Source organism: Miscanthus floridulus, chromosome 1 (assembly GCF_019320115.1).
Source record: "Miscanthus floridulus cultivar M001 chromosome 1, ASM1932011v1, whole genome shotgun sequence".
NCBI lineage: Eukaryota > Viridiplantae > Streptophyta > Magnoliopsida > Poales > Poaceae > Miscanthus > Miscanthus floridulus.
The window spans coordinates 140,208,742-140,216,147 of NC_089580.1; the positions used below are offsets into that span (position 1 = coordinate 140,208,742).

The 7,406-nt window shown below is 46.0% G+C and overlaps 1 long non-coding RNA gene across 2 annotated transcripts; it reads right to left on the minus strand.

The window, feature by feature from the left end:
• Positions 1–2,937: 2,937 nt before the first annotated feature.
• Positions 2,938–6,063, minus strand: LOC136495558 (uncharacterized). Of its 2 annotated transcripts, XR_010769013.1 has the most exons (5): positions 5,554–6,063; positions 4,686–5,253; positions 4,287–4,364; positions 3,916–4,049; positions 2,938–3,275 (listed from the first exon to the last, which is right to left on the minus strand). It is a non-coding gene; the product is annotated as an uncharacterized lncRNA (long non-coding RNA). The 2 variants fall into 2 exon arrangements; XR_010769012.1 differs by lacking the exon at positions 2,938–3,275 and having other exon boundaries at positions 3,291–4,049.
• Between the last annotated feature and the right edge of the window lie 1,343 nt (positions 6,064–7,406).

Below are 7,406 nucleotides of genomic sequence, written 5' to 3' on the forward strand. Positions count from 1 at the left end.
TCTATCTTCTTCACCCTTACTCAAATATGTCAACCACCAAGTGTATCACCTTGTGCACATGTTTTAGCATATTTTTATAAATATTTTCAAGGGTGTTAGCACTCCACTAGATCCTAAATACATATGCAATGAGTTAGAGCATCTAGTGTCACTTTGATAACCGTATTTCGATACGAGTTTCACCCCTCTTAATAGTACGGCTGTCGATCCTAAATATGATCACACTCTCTAAGTATCTCGATCACTAAAACAAAATGGCTCCTACAACTTATACCTTTGCCTTGAGCCTTTTGTTTCTCTTTCTTCTTTTCAAGTCCAAGCACTTGATCATCACCATGGCATCATCATCATCATGTCATGATCTTCATTTGCTTCACCACTTGGAATGTGGTACCTATCTCATAATTACTTGATAAACTAGGTTAGCACTTAGGGTTTCATCAATTCACCAAAACCAAACTAGAGCTTTCAGCAATTTCGCCGCTCTAAAACCTCTCTGTACTCGATCGGACGCTGCTGTTCTGCGTCCGGTCGCTGCTGCTGACGCCTGCTGTAGCCAAGTCACTGATCGGAGCGTCCGGTCGATCACCTTCCAGCATCCGATCCAGCGTCCGGTCACCTCTGTGAGCTCGTATCTTCGCGATCTTGCGTCCGGCTTATTTCTATCTTCATGCTTGGACTTTGCTTAATATCTTGAGTCTTCTCTTGTGCTTCTAGGGTTTTGCTTAAGGTGTTGATCATCGGATCATCACGTCGCCTTCGTCTAAGACATGTCTTGCACCCTATTGAACTACAAAACAATCACTTGCAAATTTATTAGTTCAATTTAATTGTGTTGGTCATCAAACACCAAAATCCAAAGTAAATAGGCCTAAGGTCCATTTTCCCTATACATGTCAATCCTGCTAATGCGCTTGTAGTGCAATGGTTGCATATATAGTCGTGTAGTTAGCCCGCTTGAGTTTGACTCCTGTGTAGGACGAACTAAGGTGTTGTAGGGGTTTTTCCCAGAGGGGACCCAAGCATGTGTTGATTAGTGTAAAGTGTGTGTGAGCTGTGCTTGGTAGCCATGTTCCGAGTCTGCTCGGGCAGTCTCGTCCGTGTTTGAGCGTGCAGTCAGCACGGGTGCCCAGTCCGTGTTTGAGCGTGCAGTCAGCACGGGTGCCCACTTGAGTTCTTAGGTCCCGTTTAGATCTAAAAATTTTTGGATTTTGGCTTACTGTAGCATTTCGTTTGTATTTGATAATTAGTGTCTAATTATAAACTAATTGGGTTCAAAAGTTTCGTCTCGCGATTTCTCGATCAACTGTGTAATTAGTTTTTTTTTTCGTCTACATTTAGTACTCCATGCATGTACCGCAAGATTCGATGTGACGAGTATTGCGCAAAATTTTTTGGAATCCCGGTATTAAAAAAACATCCAAAACTGCTCGGGTAGTCTTGTCTGTGTCTGAGAGTGCAGTCAGCATGGGTGCCCACTTGAGGCTTGCTTAATATTTCAGTGCTCCTGACGACGTTAAAAGGTTTTTTAAAAAGAGATCAATCCTTCACACCGTACCTTGGCAATTAACTCTTTGCTAATTTTAATCAAAGATTGCGGTTATCGTTTACCATCAACATTTGATAGTTTTTTCTTCCGTGGTAACGTACAGGCATATTTACTAGTTAATAATGAAGAGCTAACTATTATGAGTTTTACTCAAAAGCAGTTGCCTGATATTTTGTTTTCTTATTAGACAATTTTTACAAAACATTACATGTATACTGCCAGAACATCACAAAATACATCACAGAACATTATAAAATACGTCACAAAACATCACATGTATTTTAGCAGCCACCTGAGAACATCACAGAACATTAAAATACATCACAGAACATAACCGAACATCACATGTGTATCACTTGAACGTCATAAAAAATAATATAGAACATCACATGTATACTATGTGAACATCACAACATTGTAGAACATCATGTACTACGTAACATTACATGTATATCACGTGACCATGAGTCACCTGCCACGAAGACAGACCCAACTACTATATGGTGGAATAAGAGAAGGTCATAAAGAACTTTACAGACAACAGATTGACTGTATTATTAGTCTTGCTCTTAACGCCAACTCAAACTTAGTACGGAGTAGTAGTTAATTAGCCTGTTCGTTTGGCTGTGGCTTGTCGTAAACGATCGTAAATTTCCAGTCGAAACAGTATTTTTCTCTCACACAAACCAGCCAACAGTACTTCTTCACGAACCAGCAACGATACGAACCAGCCAACCGAACAGGCTGAATGTCATCGTGTAGGTAGGTAGCTGTTGTAGCTGTCATGTAGACCATTTACCGCAACAAATGTTTGTCTTCTCAGTTATCATCATAAATCTCACACCAACTTTACATATACATGTTTAGGATATATGAGCTGCCTGCAAGAAAAAAAAATTCAAAAAGAGAGGACAATTTCTTCATTTTGCGGCTGATAAGCCGGTTGATGCTGTTTTATTGTGAGAGAGAAACACTGACCGTGACTGATAAGCCGGGCTGATAAGTCCAAGCGAACATGTCGGTTTTTCACAAAATATCTCATGGATGCAACAATTTAAAATTTGAATTACCACCTCCTATGTTTGTGCATATTTATGGAATCTTAATTCTATCCATTGTCATACCTATTTTGTCGTTCATACACAAGAATTGAGGATGGATGCACGGCTTATAACATACTAGTGTCAGGGCGCGCGCATTCGCGCGCCCGAGGATAAGTGTGGGTATAGAATGTGATGCACGCGCTCGGGGATAAGTGTGGGTGTAAAATGTGCCATTAAGCAGGTCTATTTATATAGATTACCGAAAGGCATGCCTATAACCAGCATGGTAGGGCATCAGAGCATTATACAAGCAAGGTTCACATAAATAGCATGGTGCATCATATATTGAATATTACACGGTTCTGTTTAGTACTAAACACACAAGACTCAGAAGTCCACTATAGGTTGCAATGTACATAGGGATTACACAGTTGTCTTTAGCACTAAACACACAAGACTCAGAATTTAGGTATGTAAAGTCGCGCGCCAATGTTGAGTCATTTTGCGAAAACTAAAAAGGCAAATGTTGGAATGGAACATGGATGCCCGTGTAAACTGAGACACTCCATGGAATTGAGCGAAGGAAAACATGTAGAATTAGATATGATCAGATATGTAAGCCAAATAGGTTGGCAGGGCGGCCTGGTTTTGGCGTAGCTGGAATTAGAACCATATGTATTAACCTGCAGGAACCACAATCAAACAGCTGTATTATGAGCAGAGGATACATAAATTGTTCTAAGTCAACCAAATGTAGCAAATGCAGTGGACATAGGCTTTGGATAGGTCTGTGGGTGTTAAAATAAACGGGAAGCATTCATCCATAGAAGAAGGGTATTGTGTGGCAAAAAAAAAGAGAAAGAATTTGGCTTGGAAGCAAAATAGAAGTGCTAGATGTAAATAATAGAAGGCAAGATAAAGTGTTGTACACTTAACATCTAGTCGTTGAGCAGCTATAGCGGATAAAGGGGACAATTTCCTACAAACTCAGGTATTTCTTGGTGATTTCTTAAATAATTGATGAACAGTAACGCACTTTGGGGAAAAAATAGCGTGCAAAATTAAGCAAAGCAAGTCACTACCTGCAGCACAATTAATAGTAGTGCCTTTTTTCACTCACTGTGCTGTGGCCATTCATAACTGAACATCTAAGAAGTAAAAATGAGGGAGCAAGAGAGATTGTGCCAGTTTATGCAGGTTTTGTTCAGTGTGTAATAACAGGTTGTGTTCAGGAGGACACATGCAGCCAAACCAATTTATTCAATCAGACTTGAATGTACGGAAGTCATCGTGAAATAGATCTGAAGAAGCAGGCAGCCATACCTTACAAATAAACTGCCAATCAAATTATATGTGAACCAGAAACGAGATCCGTCAGATCAGATACTCTTTCTCCAACTGTTCAGCTGTCGCTGTATATCACCAGTGGATTGTTGAAATGGGCTACGTAGATAAGCCTGAAACCAATGAAAAGAAATCGCACCACTTAGACCATAGTAATTGAATTTAAATTCAGTCAAAAAGTTAGACGTCGACAATTTCTCAGATTGAGGTTTGGCCCCAACATTTATGAAAGCAGAGATGATAGACACTGTAAGATGTAAATTGAGGTGGGTAGCTGTATGAATGCGAACTCATTCTATTAGCCTACATTCACCTAAACAATGAAAGTCAACAGAGAGATTGGAAAATACCTTTGTTTCCCGAATAAGGTAGCAGAAAGTAGGTGTGCGCCATCGCGCACACAGGCAGGTTGCAAAAAGACCTCGAATCTGGAGAATATATACATTATAAAAAATAAGAAGGTAGATATATAAATCTAAGATGTGCATATTACATATGTTGTTCAAGGTTTCAAAGAGCCGAGGATGGTGCATAGGTTTATATTACATGCACTGTCACTGGAGTAGAGAAACCGGAAAAAAAAACAGAATAATGGATGCAAAGATATGGCCAAATCAAGTCTCTGTTCAGAGAATGAACTACTCGAGAAACAACTGGGAATAAAGCTTTGTATTGAGCTGTTGAACTAAGACGAAATGAGCATTAAATGATCCTCCAAAGGCAAGAAAATCGAATGCGAGTGTACTCACCAGAGGCATCAGTGTTTGTTATTTGTTGGTCCATGTAAACATGCTCGAGAAGTTCATGCGCTTTTGTGTAGTCGTTTTGTTTCAACCGGAGCAGTTCCTTGTGGTACTTCTGAGAGAGTGCAAATTCTTGTCAGTATCAAAAAGGAATCTTAGCGACACAATGATACCGAGCACAGGAGGAGCCGCGGACCGGCGGCAGGAAGCGGCGTCGGGGCGGCACCTACACCGGTGGCCACAGGGAGGCCCGCTTGGGACGTGCTGTGCCCGGGGACGGCCACCGTCGGGGCGCACGCGCTTGCCGCAGCCCAGGGACGCGGTCGCGCTGGCAGCTCGTGGCGCGGTGGCCTCGTGGCCCCGGCAGCGAGCCGCGCGGCCATCCGGTGGCGCTTGGCCCGGCCGGCACGCCACCAGGTCGGGAGAGAGGGAGAGGGAGAGAGAGGAAGGGAAGGGCGGACGCGGCGGGGGGCAACGCCTGCGGGAGAAGAGGCGTCTGGGATCGGGACGAAACGTCGGGAAGGGGAAGAGGAGGCAGAAGCGGGAATCCCAGCTATACAGTCGGCCTTTGTTACTGCACAGAAGCTAGTAATATATAACAATATATTGACAGAAGGTATCAGCAATACGCCAAATAAGAAATCTACTCGGTGTTGTAGCTTAAGGCAGCAAGGTAGTAGTGCCAAGATTATTGACAGCAGCCATAATATGCAGGAGGTTCAAAGTTGACATATGTAAACAAAAGCCCACATTGTAAGCCTCTGTTTTGCATGGATCACACAGAACACAAGAATAAAAACATACCAAGGAAAAGCTCCAAGTACCATTCTATTCAAAAGGAAGGAAAAATGCAACGCAAGACAGGAATCAGCACCTTCCTCAGCGTCTCTTCGCTCTTTTCGTCCAAGGCTTTTGATGCAACGCGCAGCGACAGCTGCTCTCTATTGTAATCATGAAGCCTCTGCTTGAGGGCATCGACCTCCTTCTCGAGCTGGTGGACCATGGGTGCCTCCAGCTGCTCCCTAAGCAGATGTTCCTCTTTCGCCTTGCTAAGCTGTATAAGGTGGAAAATGGAAGGGAACAAAACGCCGAAAAGAAAACACACACAGGGAGAGAAAACCTAAGTATTTCCCCGTACAGAAGGCAGAAAAATGTAAAGGAGGAGGATGGGAACGCGACCTCGTCGATCTTAGCCCTGACCTCCCTCTGCCGTTTGTTAAGCGCACCGTACTCTTGGACGATGGGCTCGAGCAAGGCGAGCTTGTCCCGCCTGAAGAGGAGGAAGTTGATGAGGGCGTTGAGGATGAGGACGACACGGGGGCCGTCGGCGCGGAGGAGGTCGCGGAGATTGAGGTCTCGGAACTGGATGGACTGGAGGAAGGCGTTGGCCCTCTTGTAGATCCGCTGCTCCGGGTTGTCGACCACCTGCAGCGCCTGGACTGTAGCTGCTGGTCGGGCTCGTGGCTGCAACAAGCAAAATGCCCCCCAAAGCAAGCAAACGCAGAGATGAGGCCGGATCCAGGTGAGACGGGACAGCTCGGGGCGAGGGGAGCGTCGGGGGCGTACCCGACGAAGTTGAGGAGGAAGAGATAGAGGACCTCGGCGACGAAGCCGGGCTGAGGGTGGACGATGTCCTCGGCGCAGAGGCTAGTGCTGGGCGCGATGCCGTGGCTGTGCAGCGCCACCTCGATCTCCGCCGGCTCGAACAGCGGGAAGGAGTAGGAGCTCGCCATCCCCTCCGCTGCGGGCACCATCGGCGAATCGAATCGAAATCGGATGGGTGGGGTGGGGTGGGATGCGATTTCAGCGGGTTTACCCCTTTCCACTCCGGCAGGCGGCGGCGTTGGGGTTTTCGTCTTCCCGCCCCGTTCTGCGCTGGAGAAATGCAGCGTCTGTGGCTGAGAAACTGAGCCCACCCACCATTGATTTTGAACACACCCGTCCTCGATGCCAGCAAGGGGAGGGGAAGGGGAACGGGAAGGGGTAGAGGAAGGGAATGAAGGGAGACAATGCACCTCCACTTGGTTCGCGTCGGAGGCCTCCCTAGCCGGGACGGCTGCACCCGTACAGCCGCGCTGGGGCTTGCTGGTCTCGGAAGGGGCGGCGACGACGATGGGGAGAGGCGGAGGCAGAGCTGGGAAGGGGGAGGGGAGGAGCACCGGCGCTGGGGAGGAGCGGCGGCGGAGGTGGGAGGGGGCGGACAGAAGCTCGGGGGAGCGGAGACGTCGAGGGAACCGGCGTCTGCGGCGATGCTTCTGGAGGAAGGGAGGGAGCGGATAGAGACGGCAACAGATATTTCTGGACGAGGTAGGATCAGCCTCCACCGTTGATCTCAGAATCAAACGGTCAGAGGATATCGGGGTGACGTGGACGGCCTGGCCGCTCGGGAAGCACTTCCGGCTTGTGTAGGGTAACTAGGATGACTATCGACGAGTTTGTGAATGGCGTAGATTCTTTTGTGAACCACCAAGGTGTACAAGTACCACTGGTACAGCGACGATTTCTCTTGGTGATGGCCATTTTTCAGTGTCGGATCGTAACGTATTGGCGTCACTAGAAATAAAACTGTGAATCATGACCATGAACCGTCAGTGTAAATTTATTTTTACTGGCTATTTTCTTAAGTTTACGGTCAATAAAAATATATGATTTCTATTGATGGTAGCATTAAGAAAATAGTCCGCAGAAATGCATTTATAGTTGCGGTTTTTATAACCTAGCGAAACT